The sequence below is a fragment of the Triturus cristatus genome, chromosome 3_1 (genome assembly GCF_964204655.1).
Source record: "Triturus cristatus chromosome 3_1, aTriCri1.1, whole genome shotgun sequence".
Taxonomy (NCBI): Eukaryota; Metazoa; Chordata; class Amphibia; order Caudata; family Salamandridae; genus Triturus; species Triturus cristatus.
This window is the reverse complement of record NC_140583.1, coordinates 641065811-641089515: the sequence shown is the minus strand read 5'-3', so window position 1 is coordinate 641089515 and position 23705 is coordinate 641065811. Positions and strand designations below refer to the sequence as shown.

At 44.6% G+C, this 23705-nt stretch overlaps 1 protein-coding gene across 1 annotated transcript in view; it reads right to left on the bottom strand.

Annotated features, from left to right (window-relative positions):
- MEGF11 (multiple EGF like domains 11) overlaps positions 1 to 23705 on the bottom strand; it is a 1813102-nt gene that overhangs the window by 540562 nt on the left and 1248835 nt on the right. The gene's annotated exons all lie outside the window — the stretch shown is intronic.

Below are 23705 nucleotides of genomic sequence, written 5' to 3'. Positions count from 1 at the left end.
TGCCACAAATAATTTGCTGATTTTGAGTGAAACCCAACTTTTGTATGCCATCTCAGATGCTAATAACTTTATCAGCCATTTGTGACTGGCCATGTGTAGGCATGTCCAGCAGGGCCTGGCAGCTGTCTTAGCAGCCACTGTTGTTCGGTGTGTTCTTACTTAGGCCCACATCTACTTCCTGGCCAGGCTCAAGAAGCCTTTTAAATGGACTGGAGGAACACACTGTGATCCTCAGAGTTGTTGTTCCCAAGCTCTCACTCCTGTGATGACATGAACCTCATCTTCACTATGAAATCACACAATCAACAAGCCCCAGTGTTCCTACACAATCCTAACATGACCTATGACATTACAGGACCAATTTTGTTTGTATAGCGCACTACTGCCCAAAGGTATCTAGGCGCTTTATGCTGCAGGAGGATGTAGAGGAAAATGGAGGGGATCCTGAACTGAGGAATAATTAAAACTGTTGATTAAAAAAGCCATGTTGTCAAGGCTTTCATGGAAGCAGGAAGACCTATGCATTTCTTTAGGGAAAGAGGCAGGGAGTTCCATATTTTAGCTGTACATTGAATGGAGCTCCTGCCTCCCCAGTGACCTCTCTTACTTTTATGAATGATGATATTGAGGGCAGACGAAGATCGCAAGATTCTGGACAGGCGGTACTAGGTGAATTTCTGCTTCAGATAGTCGGGGTCAAGACCATTCAATACGCTTGAGAGTAGGAAGGCAGTGGAGCTGAGCCAAGGCTTGGGCCCCAGAATGATGCTTGGGGATCCTGAGAAGCATAAGCGCTGCAGCGTTCTGCAAGACTTGTCATTTGCTCAGAAGCATTCGCTGCAAATTGACATAAAGTGCATTTCAATAATAGAGTTTTGAGAGCACGAGTGCGGTAACCATCAGTTTCTGCATGTCTTGCAGAATGAATGGAAAAATCTTCCTCAGAATTTTGAGAACGAAAAAAAGTGAGGAGATCACAGCATTGCTGTTTTTGTCAATGACAATTCCTTATCCAAAATGATGCCAAGGTTTTTGGCTTTGGTTACCGATGTAGGCAGGGCTACAAGTTCCTGTGGCCACCAAGTGGGACACTAGAATGATCTACTGTTGCCTAGCAGAAGCACCTCGGTTTTGCCGGAGTTTAGTCTTAGGCAATTACTGGACATCCAATTACTAATCTCCAGCATGCAGCTATGGAATCTACTCACTGTAGCTTCTGGGTTGTCGGCCACTGATATAACTATCTGAGTGTCGGCTGCATAGCTAATGACAGAGAATCCTAACTTTTTGATTAGCTCTGCCAAGGGGGTAAAATAGACATTGAAAAGTGTAGGGCTCCTATTCTTGGGTCTCACCCTAGCTAAACGGGATATTGCCCGGGCGTGGAAGGATCCGGCCCCACCCAAATTGAGCACTTGGAGGGCTGGTCTCGATTGGTGCATGGGTCAGGAGCAGCCTATTTTTAAAGTTAGAGGGTGCCCTCAGAAGCACTATAAAATTTGGAAACGCGGGCGGATTCTAGGGGTCTTGAACTGGTGCCACTGCCTCCTCACACTGCAGATGTTGAAACCATATAGAGGTGTAGCACGGGACATTATGTTTGTTTCGATGGACCTGCGGTATGTCATTAGGTGTGCAGGGCATAACTGGAGTATTGTTTTACAGTATGTGGGCGAAATCACCCAAGGCGACAAACTGTCTTCTCTCTGGAGGAAAGGATTTTAAGATGGCCAGCGCAGAGCCCCTGATACCAAGAGAGTGAAGTCGGTCAGTCAATAAGACATGGTTAACCATATCGAATGCAGCAGAAAGATCTAGAAGGACCAAGGCTGCATTTGATCCGGAGTCTAGAATAGTTCTCAACTCTTCCGAGGCGACTATCAAGACAGACTCCATACTGTGTTCACCCCTAAAGCCGGACTGTGAGTGGTCCAGCAGATGGTTAGATCCAAGGAATGTAACCAATTATTTGTTCAACGCCTTCTCTATGTCCTTAGCAGGGAAGGAAAGGCGTGATATTGGTTGATAGTTATTTGGATCCGAAGGAGACAGGTTTGGTTTCTTAAGTAGTGGCACGATAGATGCTATTTTCAAAACCTTTTTGAAAGTAGTCTTGTCAGATCCTGTCATTGAAAATAATCGTCAGTTGGTTGGCTGGCATCTCGGAAGCCAGCTGGACAGGGGTCCAGAGGAGAGCCTGACTTTATTGGTAGGAAAAGGTCCAGATCTTGTGCAACAATAGGGTTGAAAAAGGAGTCCTGAATCAGAACAGCTGTCCTTATTCTTATTTAGAGACCTGGGTGGTGGTTCAAATATTGTTTCCTGATCGTCAGATCCCAAAGGTGTAGAAGCCGGTATACTTCTTTGTAGTGAAGATGTTATAAATGTCTTCCACTTTTGCTACAAAAAAGATGCAATTGAGACACACAAACCTTGATTACTATCTGTCTTAACTAGTGTTTGATATTTTTTTTACCATAGAAAATAACTTCTTGGTTGAGTTTTTTAACCATTTTTATTTGGTGTGTAAGGTAAGCTGATTTTTCTTTATAGATTAGGGTTTTGTATTCACAAATTGTCTGTTTATAGGGTTCTTTTTCTGTTTGTAGTTGAGCCTCCATTTGTATGACACGAGGCACAGGGTCAAAACTGATTTGCATATGGCTGGGTTCAAACTGGAACGGCATGGTGAGCAAAAAAACGATGGACTTAGGCCCAGATCTCTGTACTGGGGTGAATGTATGACATTGTTCTGCATTCTGTCCATCAATTGTTGTTTTTGCAATTGTCACCCTGAGTGGGAAGGGTATGCCCAGACGTGGGTCCCTTGCTCTCCATGCCACTGGAATCAAGCTATCCTGGCTGAAGAGGGGTGAAACCCCGAAACCGGTCCTAGGATGCTTGTTTCCAGTCCAGGGAGGACCTGGCTTGGAAGTTCGGGCTGGACTGTTCCCATGAGGCACAGGGTCAAGACTGATTTGCATATGGCTGGGTTCAAACTGGAACGGCATGGTGAGCAAAAAAACGATGGATTTAGGCCCAGATCTCTGTACTTGGGTGAATGTATGACATTGTTCTGCATTCTGTCCATCAATTGTTGTTTTTGCACTTACAGGCCTGTCTGCATTCTCTCAGGACCAATAATCACACCTATGACATCAAACATTCAACACAGTGTGCCACGTCTAAAGAAAACATCTGCAATATGACATTCAATAATTATCAACAGCAGCAACCATCAGAGGATCTTCACCTCTACTAAGACATCACATAATCAACAACTGCTAAGTAATCCTCACATGCCTAGAGAATCCTCACATTCACGTTGAAATTACACAACTAACAGCAGCTACTGTGTCCAGGGGATCCTCACATGCACTGTGACATGACGCAATCAACAATAGTTGATATTATTAAAGAAGCCGCAAAAAGAACAAAAATTGTAAATTGATATTTGTATAGCGCACTACTCACCCGCAAGGGTCTCAAGGCGCTTGTACGAATAACGCTGTGGAACCCATCCTGGCTTTCCCTGTGAGGCGTCCACTCCTGGGCACCCCCAAGGTGGAGGCCAGGCATCCTTAGCATTGTGGGGGCCGTTGTGAAGATTAAGCAAGCTATTGCCCAGAGTTGCAGAGTGGGACTCCATGATTGGAATAGGCACAGAGGTGAGAATTATCAGGTCCGTGGAATTTTTTAGCCCAAGACCCACCGAGGCGGAGAATTGAACCCTGGTCCCGGGCTAGACCTCTGCATCAGGGTCTGCCGCTCTAATCATTGAGCCACACTTCTCCACAACAACAGCTGCTGTTCCTAAAGGAGTCCCATGTCCACTGTGGCGTCACAAAATCAACAGTTGCTGTGTTTAGATGAGCCTTACGTGCTTTATGACAACATACAATCAATAACATCACCATTGTCTAGGGGATTCTCACATGGTCTATGGCATCCCACAATGATCAAAAACAGCTCACAGATAACACCAGTTGTGATACACAGAGGAGCCTCATGTTCAATGTGCATCACACAATCAACAGCTGCTGGGTGCATATAATCCTCACATTCACGTTGACATCACAAAACAGCAGTGTTTGTTTTGGGATGGAAAAGTCCTCCACATGGGAATAGACGTGTACTCCTGCCCTGAGTGGCCAACTGTACTGTTGTCTGGATCCCTAATGCTGATTTTTGTTTTCATAGGTAAACACAGATCATGCATGTGTGTCATGACATAGGTCTGTCTCATGGATTGAGGTTTGTTGGACCGGGAGGGGCGCATAAAACACTACCCTCATAGTGGTGGAAGGGTACTGCCTTCACCACGAGTTAAGCAGCACAAGTGCGGTGGGGGCAGCAGACCTTGTAGTGCTAAATAGGAGTGAATAGGTTATTTTTAACCTGTGTCACATGGAGTGAGGCCTACAGGCTCACCCACTATTTAAGATTCTACTGATATGTGCTTAACACACCCTTGGCCTACATCAGTTAAATGTGAAGTGCTGTACAGTGCAGTGCAGGAGTGGTGATGCTACACTGGATGTATGTGTGCCTGGGTAGGGTAAAGTACAATGATAGAGCAGTGCTGTGCATGGTGAATGCACGTACTGGGTGTATGTGTAACAGTGAGAAGCGCAGTGCATGAAAGATGTAGTGCTGTACAGAGAGTGCATGGTGAGTGGATGTACTCGATGCACGTGTACTTGCGAGGAGTACAATAAATGAAAGGTGTAGTGCTGTGCAGAGCACGCATAGAGAATGTATGCACTGGCAGTAGGTGTGTCGGCAAGTGGCACAATACAGAGAGGCAAGAGTACAGGGGCGGCTCCTCTGATATGTCGGAGGGGTATCGCCCCACTACCCTGCAGAGGCAAACGAAAGATAAAATGATCTTAATTCAGATCATTTTATTTTTCGTCCTGTAGCAGAGTCTTAGGGGGCGGGCCGACAGCACTGCAGCAGGGGGAGGAGGAGTGGTGGGCCCTTCTAGCAGTGTGCATGAAGGTTTGGCCGGCCGTCTTTGGATGGCCAAATCATCATGCACACTGATATCTCTCCAACCCAGCTGTGTTGCTGAGTGGAGAGATCAGCAGGCACAGGCTCCCAGTACCTGATGGAGAACAAAACAAGCCTGTTCCGCTCAATCCCGACACTACTCTCATGGTGAGAGCAGCCTCTGGATTAGCCACAGGGGAAGCTGTAGGCTTCAGCTTTTTCCCTGAGGAGAAGACCGGCGAGGAGAGCGGCGAGCAGAAGACCGGCAGGGATGTTTTTTTATAGTTTCAGCTCCCTTGCCTGCCCCCATGTGCTGCCTCCCCGCGCTGCCTCACCACATGTTCCTTACACCAGCTGCTACTGCTACAGTACTGAGCAATGCGCACAGAGAGAATGTGTGTGCTGAATGCAAGTGTGCCTGTGATGGCACAATACAAGGAGGTAATAGTGCTGGACAGTGTGTGTGTGTTGTGTCCATACACTGAGTGCAAGTGTACCTGTAATTGAACATTACGGGGAGGACCCTGGCTTCCATTTTGGAAGGCTCAGGTCCACCTGGTGAAGACATGAGGAGGCAGAGAAATCCCCCCAGATAGATTTGTGTAGTGCTGCGTTGCTGTGAGCTGGGTGGGACACACTGAAGGCGCCCCCTGTACACTTCAAAGTGTGCTCTTTGTGATTCAGTGAGAGATCACAAGGAAGGTGCCTGGACACATTTCAGGAAGGAGATTGGTACGATAAGGGAATCATAAATGGTGGGGCTGGGAGCCCGAGATTATCTTTTTGATGCATGTATTACTGTGGCTGATATCAAGGTGTGAACCCTGGTCATTGGCATGGCCTGTGTTGTGGGACCGACCATCAGCTGCAGAGTCTCGCCTGCTGTGACAGATGGCTTTTCAGGTAGGAGAGGGAGAGGAGATGTATGCACTTCAAAAGAAGCAGAACCCTAACATAAAACTTAAAAGACTCAGATCGTAAATCACATTTGGTGTCTGAAAATAGACTGCAAAAAAGGTAGGTTGCGACCCCAAAAATTATAATTTGCCAAGTAGCTAGACGGGCCGTGTGAGGAGGGAAAGCTCTACAAGACTTCTGCCTGTGACCAGGACTGGGGCCAAAGTCTGCTAGTCTCTCTTCTGGGAGAGGGGGGCCATCACCCAGGGAAACCAAGACCACCTGCTCTGGAGCCTGGAGCACCAGCTCCTGCCTTCTTGCCAAAACCAGTGTGTCCTGTGAGGAAGAAGAAAGTGTTGGAGAGAGTGAGATCTAGATGCCCTGTCAAGTGGACTCCCGGTGGGAGGTGATAACTACTGCACCAATCGGGTTATTGTCCATGTGTAGGACTGAGTCAGAAACCTTCATAGGCTAGGAGAGGGCCGCTGTGAACACAGCAGTGTAAAAAGAACACTGTCTAGTAAGGCCGGAAGTCTGTACAGCACTGTTGCGGTGAACCTGTGAGTCAGTAAGGGCCGCTGTGGAAAAGATTACCTTGGGATCAGGGTCGAAGCCTGTGCCACACTGTAGCAGTGACCCCATATGCCATTAGGGGCTGCCATGGTAAGGACTGCCATGCTGTAAGGGCCGAAGCCTTAAGTGGCAGTGGTGTGGCAACCTCGTATGCTAGGAGCGGCTGTCGGGAATAATTCTACAGTGTGGATCAGACAGGAGCCTGTTAACTGTGAGCATCCGTGACCCATAGGTCACCAGGAGCAACGATAAATGTACCTGACCCGACCCTGTGGACAGAGTGAGGACCCCGTCAGACATTGCCATCTTAGCAGGATCAAGATCAGGAGCATCGGAATCATACCTCACCCTTTTGGTAAAATGAAAACTTACCCCACAGGTGGAGCGTGGTAACACCACCGCGTACGCTAAGGAGAGAGCTTGCACTTGCTGAGTGCTGCCACTAAGTCAGCATGCAGTCGACTCACCTAAGTAGGACCGGAACCATTGGCAGTGCCCACAGATGGGAAACCCTCCAAGATGCTGCACAATATCTCCCTGCCAGAGCAGGTAAGAATTGTTAAGGAACTACCGGGCACTGCGGGACTCACTGCTGAAAGCAGTGTGGTGCTAAGACATTTTTGGCTGTATCCAAAGCGTCCGAGCGGACTCTTTATTTATTTATTTATAATGTTTTATATAGCGGGAACAAGATCCGGAAGAATATTAGAGCTCTTTACAAAAGGATGGAAGGAAGGTAATAAATGCAATATTGACATCAACACAAGCATAATAAGCATGAATAATTACAGTACAAAGGGGTCAAAGGAGAAAAATACAACAACTAATACATATCGCGGTAAGGAGGGGCAAACGATGAGGTAAAGAAGAGTTGCATCAAATGAAGGTTTAACGGTTGTAGGATCAGAGACTTTGAGCGTATGATCATAACCCATTTAAGGTAAGAACTTGTTCATTAGGAATCTTTTGGCTTCCAGTTTGAAAGCAGCCGTGGAGGAGATTCTGCGTACTTCCGGTGGAAGAGAGTTCCAGATCTTCGGGGCAGCGCAATAGATTTGTGGTTTCAGGAGGAAAGAGTTCGCACTTCTTGAGGGTCTACCGCCTCCAGATAGTTTAAGATTTTGCACTAGGTAACTGTGGTTTTTGAAATGTAGGGCTTTGTGTACCAGACAAGCCATCTTTAGCTGAATTTGAGCTTCATAAGGCAACCATTTAAGGGATTTTAGGACTGGGGATATGTGCGCATTTCTTTTGGTACCTGTAACCAGCCTAGCCGCAGCATTCAGAGAAGCCCATAGAGGAGCCAAGGTATATTTGGGGAGTCCACAGAGCATAGTCAAGTCTCGGCAACACAAGCACTTTGACCACCTGCTTGAAATCAGATTGTGGAAGGAATGGTTTGATATTTCTGAGTGTCCTCATCAAGTGATTAGCTCCCTTACACCCATTGCCGATATGAGTCTTCATGTTCAGATGCTTGTCCAGGATGATTCCAAGAGATTTGGCTGAGTCTATAATGATGGGGGAGCAGTTGAAGGCAGTGAGGTGATTCAACCAAAGGTCTGTCTTGGGGATGTGATTTGGCGGAGAGATGAGAAGGAATTCTGTTTTGGAGGTGTTGAGCAGGAGGTGGTTCTCAGTTTACCAGTTTTGAGTAGACCTTAGGATAGAGTTGAGTGAGATGATGTTGTCCGGGGAGGAGAGTTTCAAATAGAGTTGTGTATCGTCTGCATACATGTGGAAGAGAATGTTCGTGGAATTAAGGGCCTCATGTAGGAAGCCAAATACCGGTCGGTAACGGCCGATTTTCGGTAATTATACCGTTACCGACCGGTATTTTGGCTTTTGGTATGTAGGGGGATCATTTTTGTATTCGGTAATTTACCGAATCGGTAAAATTACCGATTCGGTAATTTTACCGATTCGGTAAATTCCGAATACAAAAATGAGATGTAGGGGGAGTGTGTGGGTGTGTTCTGGAGTCGGTATTTACCACCAACTAATAGTTGGTGGTAAATGAAGAATGGATGTTGAAAAGCATTTTAAAGTGCTTAGAAGTGTGCAATGTGGCAGACCTACATGCCCTTAGGGCATGTATGTGTGCCACATGTGCACACATGGCCGAATCAGGGGTGCAACAGGATGTCAATGTGACACCCTGCCACCCTTGCATGTGTTCCCCCCATTACCGAATCGGTATTTACCGATTCGGTAATGAGGCATACCTTCCCATCAATGGGAAGGTATGCCTCATTACCGAATCGGTAAATACCGATTCGGTAATTACCGACTTTTACCGAATCGGTAAATATTACCGACTCATTACCTACATATCATTTACCACTTCATAAATACCGAATCGGTAAAATTCGGTATTTATGAAGTGGTAAATGGGTCCCTACCTACATATGGCCCTTAGTGCATTAGCTAAAGGTTCCAAAAACAGGTTGAATAGTATAGGACAGTGGTTTCCAAACTTTTGACTCCTGAGGGCCCCCATTGAGTCACCACTGAAAGCCGGGGACCCCCAAGCAATTTGTAGGATTTAAATTTCAAGCATTAAAACAGTAATTCAAAAAAATAAAAACACGTGTGCACACAAAACAAATACTCGAATTACTAAGGATTTCAGGGGCATATTTACAAGTCCCTATCGCCATGGGAACGTCACTTTTAGCGATGTTCCTGAGGCAATATGGGCTTCACCTTATTTACAAGGCAGCGTTAAGCCACTTATTGTGGCTAATGCTGCCTTGTAAATAGGCCCACTTTCACGCAATGCTTAGCGTGAAAAAGGTGGGAAGTGGGAGTTGCAGTGGGCGTTTAACTCCGACACCCACTGATTTTGACGCTGCCCTCTATTTACAAGGTCAGCTTAAATAGGAGACAGCACCAGAATTAAGACCATGAAAAACCTGGTCTTAACTTTGCGAAATGAGGAGAAATGCCTTATTTCTCCTCCTTTTTGCTTTTTCCAACTAAAAAGCAAAACACCTTTGATTGTTTATGTTCAGGAAGGTGACCCTTCCTGCACATAAACAATCTTTAATAAAAATGAAGTTTTGTAACTTCCATGTGTGCTGCATTAGGCAGCACACATAGAAGTGACAAAACAGCATTACAAAATTGTTCATGTGCAGGAAGTGGGGACATAGCAGCATCAGGATAATGATAGACTGGGAATAAACATATGTTGCTAACTTTTACCATGCAGTTTGCAAGCAGCTCTTCGATGACGGTTTATAGGACACTGCTAGATTACGATTGTCCCTTATGAATTGCACAGTGACGAAAGAATCTCTGTGACAAAATCAGTAACCCATTGACCTATGCACATAAAATACTGTTTTTTAAAATGCATTGTACACGTTCTTTGCAGTAGGCATATTAACTCTCTATGTCACATTAGATAAGTCAAAGCTACCACTGGACAAAACTCTCATCTCTCTCCAGCAGGTACATTAATCACTGGCATTTTCTTGACACTTTTATAGATGCTCGAAAACTGCTAATTTCACAAAGAACTTTGAAGTGCTTTTAAAATTGCTGGCTGAGGACCCCCTGGGAATGTGCCACGGACCCCTGGGGGTCCTTGGACCCCAGTTTGGGAAACACTGGTATAGGAGATAGGGGGAACCCCCATGAGTACTGGAGAGGGCTGGGAGAGAGCGTGGTTCACCTTGACTCGTTGTGATCTGTGGTGGAAGAAAGACGAGAACCATTGTAGCACCTGACCGGAGAAGCCCGCCCTGTTCTTCAGAATGGATATGATGTTATCGGGATTGACCATGTCGAAAGCGGAGGAAAGGTCAAGAAGGATTAAGAGGCAGGATTCATTTAGGTCGAGCAATTTTAAAGATTTCATCCAAGACGTGAATGAGAGCCGATTCAGTGCTACGCCCCTTCCGAAAGCCAGATTGATGCTGCTCTAGGAGTTGGAAGTTTTCAATGTGCGCACAGAGTTGGGATTGGACGCATTTTTCTAGGAGCTTGGCTAGGGTGGGGATGTTGGATATAGGGTGGAAGTTGTTAAAGTTAGCCCTATCAGCATTTGTTTTTTTTAGTATGGGTAAGACCTGAGCTGCTTTTAGGCACTCTGGGATCGAACCCTGCGACAGTGAAATGTTTACAATCCTTGCCCAGGTGGGGATGAGGACATTCTTGATTTCATTGAAGATGGAAGAAGGCAATGGTTCGCTGAAATGAATAGATGGGTTGATACTCTGAAGAATCTTGTTGATGTCTTTTTCACTGTGGGGAGTGAAGGTGCCCCATGATGCATTGTTCTTGGTGTTCAGGCTGAGCTTCTCAAAAAGGTCCGGAGGTGGTGCGGGCCCCGAAGATGGCAGTAGAGCCTTTTTGGTGGCGAGTTCAATTATGATGAGACTTGCTTTCTCTGTGAAGAAAGCAGCCAGTTTGTCGCATGAGGGTGGACTGCCTCCAGAATCAGAGTGGTTTGGAGCTACCACTGATTGCTGTTTAACCAGTTCAAAGAGTTTCTTGGGGCGGTTAGCCGCCTGGTTAAGTTAGTATCTAAAGTAATCTACCTTAGCGTTCTTGATTAGTTTGTTGTTTGTTGTTAGTCTTTAGATAAAGTCTGCTAGTGAGCATTCCCTGGATGCGGTCACCGGTGAATGGGAAATAACCCAATCACATTGTGAGGTACGAGTGGGGCAATGACTGGCAAATAGAGCACTAGAGCCCTGACCTCAAGGGGAAATGTATTGTTGTCTGTGCATGCCAAAATCTTCCTTTGAATGAGTAGAGTTAGAAATAAAATACTTCTTTTGATTATAAACGTAGTATTTAGCTGAACATTGATTTATTGCTGCTGCTACACACTCTTTGAATTATAAGCCGTGTTCACTAAACTGTATCCCCACCTCCCCCCTGAGGGGGCCTTAGACTCCTCGTTTACATCTACCACTGAGAGTCAAGTGCAGAAAGGGTACTTAACCCAGTATCAGGATCCATCAGAGGTAAAAGGCCTCAACCCCTCATGGTTGGGCTCAGTAACCCAAGAGGGACTCTTAACACTCTAAAAGGGGGTTTGACAGTTTCCATTTCATGGAATCTAACCTCTTGTGCACTTTGACACCACAATATCAACATTATCTGTTCTGCCTAAACAATTTTCCCACTCACTATATCATCAAATAATTAACAAAAGCTGAGGTGTAGTGAAGAACATATTATGCTCTATCCCAACACACAATCATGCCATATTGTTAGGATAACCACGTAGGAAAAAAAGTACCTGCTATTAATTGAAATGGGAATTATTTTCTCAGTTATAGAGCCCCATGCTACACCAGGCAGAAACATGTAACTGTGTCTGCAATAGTGTAGTAAAGTGAATTTATGATATGTAGTACACAATAATTACAATGACAGACGTTTTACCACAACTGGAATAGCAAATCCAATAGGCAGAATAGAAGAATGTAAAAGGGATTGGGTGTCAAATGGCATCAGTTACTTTAAGAAGGTGCAAACACATGCCATTTAGCCTCAGAGTTCCTGGTAGAAAGGCACGGAATGATGGAAAATAACTTCAGCTGGTCGTAAATTGATTGTTCCTTTATGCTGCATTGTAGCTGTAATATGAGTAGGCTTGCTGCGTAGGATGTCTCTCTCACCTTCGTAGGTCTAAACCTACTAGATAGCAGAGCTGTCTGGTTGCGATAATACTTTTTGTGGACAGTCTGAAAGCTTCTCTGGGAATGCATTCGACCCATTGCTTACTTTTGGCTTTGTGTTATGTAACTCAGATTTGCTGGCTTGCTATTTGCTTGCTTTATTTATTTTAGGATGTCCACCATGTCTTTCCAGTGAAGCAAAGTCTGTTTACTGTAATCTTCCATGAGTGCTCGCTTTCTGTAAACAGGGCTTTAAATTGTGTTCTTTTCTTGTCACGTTTGCTGTACGTTCAAAGGCAAAGGTCATATGTCAGGCTCTGACTTCTGAGTGAACTAGGTGTTTTCTTTTCTTTCTCTGACTTCAAAATTAGAGGATTTATGTAACAATCTTAGAACCCAGAGAAGGGTGTTTTTTCTAGCACATAACAAAATGTAAATGTCTGTAAATAAACTGTGCAAATGTTTCTGAATATATCAGAAATCGGAAAGCACAAATGAAGCATATTTTTTTGTAATTCTGAAGTGTGGTGGAAGCAAATATTTAATAAGATCAAAACAAATCAATACACTAGGTGATGCCATCACCACACATTTATGTTTGTGCGCTATATAGTTTTATCAGTAAAACTGTCTGTGCAAATGCAATGATCATTTCAATTGAAATGTGTTGTCTGTAATAGCAGTGTGCTAGCGCCATACATTCTAAGTTACTTCACTCTACTCTACGCAACTCTACAACACCCCACTATATGACACTCCACTCCACAACCCGATGCTTCCATCTACACCACTCCACTCTACTTCATGACACTCTATTCCACACAACTCTACACCATTCCACTCTATTCTATGCCACTCCACTGCACTCCACTCTACTCCGCACCACTTTCTGACACTTTACTCTACCACATTTCACTCTAAGGCACTCTATGCCGCTCTATGACACTTCACTCTGTGAGACTTCATGCTACTTTATTTCACTCCACGCCACTCCACTCCACTCTAGGACACTTTACTCCACTCTACATTACGCCACTCCACTGTAAAGCACTCCACTCTATACCTCTCCACTCTAAGCATGTCCACTCTATGACACTCTACTTTATTCTGCTTTATGATACTCTACCCCACTCTGACACTCTGCTCCACTCCGCTCTATGCCACTCTATGCCACTACACTCTACGAACCTCTATGTCACTTCACTCTAGGCCATTCTACTCCACTCTATGCCACTACATCCTATGATTTTATCCACTCCACTCTACTCCACTCCGACATTCCACTCTATACCACAACACTCTATGCTACTTCAACATAACCACTTTACTTCAGTCTGCACCACTCTACTTTATGAATCTACTCCACTCTACGTCACTTCACTTTATGCCACCTTACTCTATTCCACAACACTTAACTCTACGAACACCACAACCCTCCACTCCACCCTATGACATTCTACTCCACACTACGCCCCTCCACTTTAAGCATCTCCAGTCTATGACACTCTACTTTACTCCATTCAATGACACTGTGCTCTACTCCACTCTGACACTGTATAATACTCTACTCCACTTTATGCCACTCCCCTCTATGCCCCACTACTCCTCTCTATGCTACTCTACACCACTACACTCTGCGACACTCCATTCCATTTCACTCCAAGCCACTCTACTTCACTCTGTGCCACTCCACGCCACAGCACTCTACGATTCTACTTCACTCAATGCCACACCACTCTACACCACTTTACTCCATTCTATGATACTTTACTCCACTCTACAACACTCCACTCTACGCCCCTCCATGACTCTTCACTCCACTCTATGCCACTCCGCGCCAAGACCCTACACTTTATGCCAATCTTCACCACTCCACTCTACTCACACAATTCCCTCCCTGCCACTCCACATTACTTTACTCTACGCCACAACACTCTACCTCATTTGCTGTAGTGCAGTGCACCAGAGATGCCAAAAAGCCATGTCATGAGCTGCCATTTGAATATATCTTCTGATTTAATAAATCCCAACTTCCAAGGAAGCTGGTTCCAAGCCTTTGTAACCGGAAATGTGAAGGATTTTGCTTCTTGTGTTTTGAGTCTATACATGGGGGGGGGGAGGTTTGAGAAGATTGGCTTGTGAGGACCTAAGAGTCTATGTCGTCGAGTAATGAGGCTCTAAAGACGAATAAAAGAATTTAAAAAAGAACACATTTGTGCACCGTCAGCCAATGATGTACTTTCCACTCTATGCTACTCCACTCTGAGACACTCTATGCCACTCCACTCTATGAAATTCTACTCCACTCTGCGCCCCCTATTCCACTCTATGCCCCTCCATTCTACCACGCTCCACTCAACATCACTCTAACAATTCTACAGCACTCCACTCGACGACACTTTATTCCACTCTACGCTTCTTCCTTCTATGCCACTTCACTCTACCCCACACCACTCCATGCTACTCCCCTCTACGACACTTCACTCTACAACATTCCACTTCACTCTATGACACTCTACTCCAATCTACGCCACTTCACTCTATGACACTATACTCCAATCTACACAACCCCCACTATTCCACTTTACTCCACTCTACGCCACACTACTCCACTCTACTCCACTTCTCTACCTTACACCACTCCACTGTATCCAACTCCCTACTACCACACTATACTCCACTCTACAGCACTCCACAACACTCTGCACCCCTCCACTCTACACTCCTCCATTCTACTCCACACCATTGTATTCTAAACCATACTACGACACTCCGCTCAACTCTGCTACACTCTTTGCCACTCCGCTCCATGCCACTCGCCTCTATGCCACTAGCTTTTAGCCATGCTGAACAGCAGCCACACTGGTGTACAACATGGCTAAAGCACATTGGCAAAGCCAATAGCTGTGCATAGTTGAGAACTATTGGCTTTGCCAATGCTTGTATCCATTACCCCGGCTCTTGACCACCTCCCGGAAAAACAAAGCTTGCAGTATCTTTATTTTGGTATGATGAGGTCCTTCAGTTTTTTTCACTCCTCTTTCTCGTTTATGCTTCTTCTAAGGCTTGATTTCTCCAGTCTTCTATCCTGATCATAGTCTCCCCCTGCCTGTTTCACTTTGTACCTGAGAATTGTGATCCCCAATTGTGCTAGCCCTGAAAGGCCTTCGAGGATGTTGTCAAGCCTTTTATGTCTACGTCTAGGGCCAATGATTGTCTGAGTCCCTTAAAATAATCTACGCTTCTAAGTGCTGCTTGCATATAGTTGTTGAGTAGATAGGTAGGCTTCCGTCTGTATTTGCTTTACTGTCTTTGTTGATTTGTCTTGAGTCTTCCTGTGTCCTGTCCTGATCCTGTCCCTCATAATGACGAGTCCTAGAGAAGCAGGTTGGCAGGAGGCTTTGTTATGCTTGTGGTCAGCCAGGGCACGTTCCTATTTTATTCGTTAAAAAATGTATATATATAATAATTTATAAAGTGCTACAAACTAGTAGCCTCAGAGCACTAAAACAAGTAACAATGGTATAGGATACCATAGAGATGCACATAGGTGCAAACAATAAACTATGTCAACTAAGGTAAGAAGTTAAAGCTTGATAAAAATGGCTGGAAGCCAGGTGTGGAACAGCTTGTTTTAGGGGGTCCAACCAGCCTGCTCCTGGAAGAGAGTTCAGTGGACTGTACGGCGTAAACCAGAAAGACCGGAGGCTCATATAGGCTTGACCGAAGAGATGGGCTTAGGAGATGTCGAATGTTTGAGAGTCAATAAAGTCTTGGTTGGGGTTTGAAGAGACTTTCCAGGGAAAATCCGAGGGCGTAACTGAGCTGTGTCCGAATTTACAGTAGCAAAACGTGTGCATCAGGACAGGACACGGAACATGGAACCGTTGTCTCTAGAAATTGGATAAGTGCGTTGTGGCTGGTTATAAACTTTACTGGAAAACATAGGTTTCTAAAAGGTTTCTGAATTTAACGTAATTTTCTATCCTTAAGTGAGTTCCAAAGGGATTAAACGAGGGTGTTAGGTGAACGTGTATTGAGAGTAAAGTTTGATTAATGAATCTCTATGGGTTGGTAATGATCACAATCTTATATGCCCTTCTATGTAATACTTCCACAATTTGATCTTTTCCTTAGTGGCAATAAGTGGAGCGCTTTTATGGCAGGAGTGTTGTGATTGCAGAGGGTCAAGCCAAACAGAAGACAGGCTGAATGGTTTTAAGCCCTATGGAGTCTGGAAATGACTTAGTAGGGCTGGCTGAATCACCAGCTTTGCGGTAATCCAGACAGGAGATTACGACAGCAAGGATGCCAAGTTCAGGAGTGGGAGGATTTCTCATAGCAGGTGCAGGTGATGGAAGGTGATGGCATTAATCTGAGGAATGAAGGAGAGGTTACTTTCGCACATAACCCCAAGGTTGCGAGTAGAGGATACAGGTTGTGGAGGACGGCGAAGAGACTCAGGCCAGGGGAAAGGTAGGTGGTAAGGTTTGGGCCTTTCCATGAGGAGATTCTCAGTTCTGCCACTATTTAAGCAGTGGAAATTTTGCTCCATCCATTGATGAACATGAAGCAGGCAGTGGGATAAGTCGTGCTGGTGGTGGTGTTGTCATCAAGCTTAACATGAAGTTGAGTGTCGGCAGTTTCATATGATTTAAGGATACCGGTGAGAGGGAACATGTAAATAGTGAAGAGCACTCCGGACAATGTTGAGCTAGGAGAGATACGTGATGTGGTAGTGAAGTGCCCCAATGCCAGTGAAACATTTAACCTATCAAGTAGGATTCAATGAGCAATGATGTTGAATGCCACTGACAATTCCTAGGAGTATCAAGGCATAAGGAGAGCGCTTGGGCATTCAATTGAGGTTCTCGTCTCTGTCATTTTGTAGCGTGTTTTCCGTCTGAATCCAGACTGGAAGTTACTTAGGAGGCGGGTGTCTTCCACATGGGAGCACATTGCCAGGAGGCAACTGTTTCCAGTACCTTGGCTACATAAAGGCGGCCAGAGATGGGTTTAAAGTCGGCAAGGTTCTCAGGATCTGCAGCATGGCTTTTTAAAAAGCGGGTGACAATGACATTTGTGAGTGACTGAGGAGTAGTACTACAGGAAAGAGAGGCATTATTTAGACTCATAATGAGCTGGTAGGCCTAGATTGACCACTTTAGCATTACAGATTCCTAGCTCTGGAGGAATTCATGAATGACTTTACCCTTCAATGATACTATACTTGTGTTACAGATGGTGGAACTAAGCATTAACACATACATTGATATTGCCTGGCAGGATTCTGGAATTGCAGCTGGATATTATTCAAGTAGCCCTTAAATGAGATCTAGCTCTTTCCTCTTCCATCACGCTTGCTACTGGTATGTTTACATCCAATGCTGTCTGCCTTCCCATGCCCCACTGGGACAGAAAGGCTCATTGGATGTACTCTCACTCTGTGGCTCAACTTTAAAAAAAAACTTTTTTTAACAGAGTTTTATATAGCGCGAACGTGACCCGAATCAGGTATCAGAGCACGTTACATAGCACCAGTTGCAATACATGAGGACACATTCATTTTTGTTAGGCACGGGGAGATTAGGTGATTTGCCCAGAATCACAGGATGTTCAGCGTCATTGCCGAGATTCGAACCCAGTTCCCCAGATTCGAGGTCGAACGCCCTAGCCGTTAGGCCAACTCCTCTCCCCTCTTCTGATCAGGCAGCCTTCATTTTTATTTTTTTTAACCATATTTTATTGGCATTTGATCAGTGTTGATACACACATTGTTGCAATCTGAAGAGCTTCATAACAGATATGATTATTGCTCTGCTAACATTTTTGGATTGAGATTGACAACCATTCTCATAAACAAAACAAAACAAAACAAAACAATCCCCGCCTCCCCCCTTGAGTTGCGTTTTAACAGTTAGAATGCGTTGTCTGCTTGCCATCAGGCAGCCTTCATGGAGGTGGAAGACTAGGCCACAGCAGAACCACCAGCAGTGATGTGTCTTCTCATTGCCTCCCCTTGTCTAAATGGCCGTCGATCTAGCCCCAATATTTCACCCTGGAAACTATCTCGTAAGAGCATCCCTCTCATTAGCTGTTTTTGACGATTCTTGTCGCTGCCTAGCCTGAGGTAGGAGGTGTTTTCGTCAGGAGACAGTGCGTCTCTCTGCGAGACATCAATACAATTTGAGAAAATGCTGGGCCCAACTTTTAGCTGTTTTGTAGCCTGACCAGGTCTGTCTAGTTCCCTCTCTCAGTCCAATGCATGTAATCGCTGTTGTCCATACCTTTCTCCGAGGAGTAAAAACAGGTTTAAGCAGCAAAAAGAGGTCTTTGGGCTTTATGCCCTGCGTCCTAAAACTGACAATTTCTTCTTAAATTAAATCTTTTTGCAGCAGCTTCATTAATAATAAACTTTAATACCTGCAAAAATACAAAATCATTTTTTTTTAGGAGAAATTGCTTTCCAAATCATTTTTCCTATTACTTTTTCCAAATTTGTTTCTCCTTTAAATAGTATCCAACTGTGAAATATGACATTAATCATCATTTTCTCCCACTTATAAACCACCTGACTACCTTTTTGATTCACCTACCAAAATGACCAGAATCTCACGATTATCAATGCATTTGTCTGTTTCATTAGAGCAAACTAGAACCGGGAAAGGGTGATAAATGCTATCCCTGGTACAAGCAACTTTTTAAAGAAATTGGATTCACGTCTGCTTTAAAAAAAATATATTATATGTGAGAGTCCCAAGATTATTCATATCACAATTAATTTGGATATATTTGAATATTTCTGGGCCGATCTCTCTTTCCAACAGTCCATTCTTGCCATTTGCACATATACCTTTGAATTTTAATCTGCCTTTTTGGCATGTGGTAAAGTGAGTAGCAGGGGCTATATATATTTCACTTTTCCCCTCATTCCATTCCCCTGCTCTTATGACCAAATTCCATCACAGTTCTTCGCTTTCCTCTCGCCTTCTTCCATTTACCTTATACACTTACCAGTGTCTTACTTATTTACAAACCGGCCAAATCATTCTTCTACTACCGCTGCCTCTCATTTTAACTTCCATTTTCATTGCGCAAAGGTGTCTATTTGTTTTCTCCACATTTTTTACCACCTCATCCCCCCATGCCCCTAGTTCTACCCCACCACACACCTTTCTTGCTCTTAGTTCCCGCAGCGCTCAGCCGCACTCCCATATCCTCTCTGTTGAGTTATTTTTTCATAGAAATAATGAAAGAACTCACTGGCTTATTGTATTGTTGTTATTTTTTATTTCTCGGTTCCTTAGTTTTCCTTTTATCTTTCTTTCCATAACCATTATTTCCTCTTTTAGCATCCTGTACATTAACCCTCTAATAGCTCACCTATCTGGTTCATTCTTTTTATTACTACCCCGTTTTTTTAAACTCTTTTTTTAACTTTTGCTTTTATGCTTATGTTAATTAGCACAATCATATTCCACTAACTGAGTTAATTTACCAACTAATTTACCAATAAATATTATTCATGTCCAAAACAATGATAACCACTGTTCAAGAGTAAAAAAATAAAATGTTTGATGATCGTCCAAGGCTTATTAATAAGAGGTAGTACCCCCTGCGATGAAAAATTACAAAGTTTCAGGTACCAGACAGAATGAATATGAATCATAAACAACATACATATTATTCATATCAAATTCTTTCAAAAAAATATTCACAGATTGTTGTAGTCCCACTTACTCTTTCCCCATGTCCGCACAATCATCCTCCTCTGTGATCTCATCTTTCATTTAGAAGCCTGTGCCGACCCAAATTCTATAGCCCGGCCCTTCCAGAAAACCTTGCAAAGCTTGCCCTTACCCAGCACGTTACTGAACCTACTCACACCACCAGACACCCACTGGACCCAATATTCTCCTCAATGAGCAACATCACAGTCAACAAGCCAGCAACTATGACCTGGATAGACCACATCAGTTTCAGTATATTGATCCCGCACCACCACAGACCTACCACCACCGGAACTGCCCACCATAGCTGGAAAAGCTTCACAGGCGAGTAATGGGCTTCCATCCTCACTGCGCACTGGCCCAAGTACATTAGGAACTTGCCAAAAGTCATCAAGAACCTAAACACACATGTACTGACATCATGGCTCCCCTCAAGTGCAACCCAATGGCAAGAGCCCGACCACAGGCCAGTTGGTACACAGAAACACTCAGGTTGACAAAATGTCACAGCCAGCAATTAAAGCGTAAATGGAGGGCAAGTCAAGACACCACAGATAAAGACATCTTCAAATAAGCTCTTAGGCTCTATCACCAGCAAATATGGAACACCAAGCGCTCAGCTCCAGCAGATCACATCAATGCTGACAGTAACAGCACCAAAGTAATCTTCACCATCATCAAAGATTTCATCACGCCTCCTGCAGCAACATCACTTCCTCACAAGACCTTTACAATTCTCTCTAAATTCTTCTGTAAGAAAATCACACCCATATACAGCATCTTTAATCCTCAACCAGACCCTCTCACCATTGCAACTCAACTTCCTATCATGGCTAAAGAATGAAACCTGACCTGGTGGCATACAGTCATCACTATTGAAATCATTGCTATCATAAAGACAATCCACTCGGGGGCCCCATCTGATCCTTGCCCCAGCACGCATTACCCAAAGTACTCCTACTGATCAGGGAAGCACTAACAGCAATTCCCAACTGCTCCATCGACTCAGCCACCTTCCTAGGCACCTGGAAACATGCCAATGTCATGCCCCTGCTCAAGAAACCACCCTCTGACTTAGCCATGCTATCTAACTACAGGTCCATCTCCCTACTACCATACCCGGCAAACGTCTTAGAGAAACTAATCAACCAACACCTCATGACCACCTCAGCGCCCACCAGCTCCTCGATGCCATGCAGTCTGGATTTAGTCCCAAACACAGAACAGAATCAGCACTCATCACCACCACAGACAACATATGCATGATCCTTGACAAAGACGACACAGCAGCTCTCATTTTCCTGGAACTCTCTGCAGCATTTGACACAATTTCACACCCCATCCTTATCTGAAGCCTGCAACAGATTGGCATCCAAGGACAATCTCTCCATTGGATCCGCTACTTTTTAACAGATAGAACACAAGCAGGCACCTCACTCATCAGAAGCCTGAAAACTCATCTGTGGAATGCCTCAAGATTTATCACTCAGCCCCACACTTTTCTGTATACACAATCCCTCTGGCCAACGTCATCCGTGCACACATCAGCATCCTCTCCTAAGCCTACGGCATGCAACTTATACTCTCCCTCTCAGGTAAGACCCCCTCAAAACAAGAAACAAGTTCACTGCCTTCATGACCGAAGTCACTAACTGGATGAAAGCCAACTGTCTCAAGCTCAACACGGACAAGGAAGAAGTAGTGATCTCCGGCAAGAACACCTCACCATGGGACTGCAACTGGTGGCCAGATGAACTCGGACTCACACCCAGCAATCACACCAGGAACCTTAGAATAATCATCAACTGCAAACTGGACATGACTGCAGAAGGCAACACCATCCCTGCATTCTGTTTCCACAACCTGATGATGCTGAGGAAGATCTTCAAATTGCTACCAAGTAGCACTAGAAAAATTCTCACTCACACCCTTGTCACCAGAAAGTTGGACTACGAGAACTCCCTCTATGTCGGGATCTCTAAGCATACAAACCATCTGAAACTTGGAAGCTAGACTCATCCTCAACCTCCCACACAGAACTCACATCACACTACGCCTCAAGGAGCTCCACTAGCTCCTGATAGACAAACACGCTCATTTCAAACTCCTCACACACACAATCAAGGCACTACTTCCACCAATCACCCAGACACCTCCGCTCCGCAGGCAGTAGCTGCTCCTCCACTAAGGCGGAGGAACGTCGTCCCACAAGAAAAATAAAATGATAATAATTCCAGGTTACCATCATTTTTTTCCCTAGCGATCACCAGGTGCAGGCGTGGCTGGGATGGGATGGGATGTCCACAGAGCAGGGGAGGAGTGTGGCACTCCCCAAGTGCGCATGACTGCTTGGGCCGGCCAAACAGTCCTGCGCACTGAACGTGTTCCCCAACAGGCTGTAATACACAGCCTGGGGAGGAAACTGCCCAGCCTCCCATTCTCCGACTGAGCTCCGAGTCACGGCGCTCAGACCAATCATAATGCTGCATTGCAGAATTGTGATAATTGTGATTGGCTTAGCGTAGGGAGCATGGGTGCTTCATGTTCCTGCGTCTGCAAGAAGGACGGAGGAGATGCGGCCACCAGTAAGGGAATTTTTTTTTCTTGTTTTTCCATTTTTCTCTCTTTTTTTACCCTCCCCACCCCCGTCCCACCGCTGATGGGCTATAGCAGCCACTACTGTCGCAGGACAACTAAACGCATACATCCCATGCATACACAGAACAAGATCAGGAGGATGGGCATTCGTTTACATTGCTCCTAAAGCGTGGAAAGGCCTTCCACTCCACATAAGAGCCTACTTCTCTCTTCTTGAATTCCATAAAAAGCTGAAGTCCTGTTTTTTTTAATTAATCAACCTACTATAGGCAGGGCTAAGCACACACACCTGCTAGGCACCAGGATACCCTTGTGGGTGATAGTGCGCTTTACAAATACACATAACATGTTCAAATCAACAGGCTCTTTCCAAAAGAACAATATCATCCAATACTACATGTAAAGTGTATAGGGTGCGGCATTATTCACAATTAGCATACCTCCAGCCAAACAAAATCACTTAACAGTTTCTATTTTCCAATTATTCCTCTTTCCTTTACAACTAAAATATCTAATAGAAACTGAAAAAAAGAGGTTAGGGACAATATTTTCATAGACATAACTCTACAGTCCCTGGGGAAACCAGGTTGTCCTCATTAATTTTAAAAAAATACCACAACAGACCAATTTCCCTGAGTGTTTGGTAAAGAGATTGTAGTGCTAGAGGCACTCTTGTGGTCTGACACCCTGTGATGACCTTTGACTACCACTATTTTAATTGACTTTGGTGTGTTATTTTATCCTCGCCTGAATGTACAACGTCCTGCATATGCCTTGCTTCTCTTAAAAGTGTATTTCTTTTAATCTTGCTGTCTTTCAGTGGGAGCTGTCACGGAGTAGGACACCCTTGCGAGGGACAGAACGTGTGGGATGGGCATTTGAAAGCATGGGAGAGAGAGGTGTGGAATGTACTTTTTGGTCTTGAAGTGCACTGTTGTAAGCAGTGGTGCACAAATGTACATTGTGATGTACATTGGTAGTATTATGACGTTCTTACTATTGGCTTTGACATGGCCTCATGTCATCCTGTTTTCTGACTCTGCCTGGCTTGAGCTTTATCTGCGTGCACAGCAATGCTTACAAGTTGTTTGGGTTAATCACGTTCAAGGATTGTTTTGTGAGAGATTGTTTAATGTACCCTGGAAGGCTTTCGTGAGCATCATCATGATAAAGGCTGGAACATGCGAGATTGGAGAAGGGACGTGGGAACTCCTTCCTGACAGGGAATGCTTGCTTGGAAGCTGGCCAGTTCTGGTAAGATTCCTTTAGCTCAGTG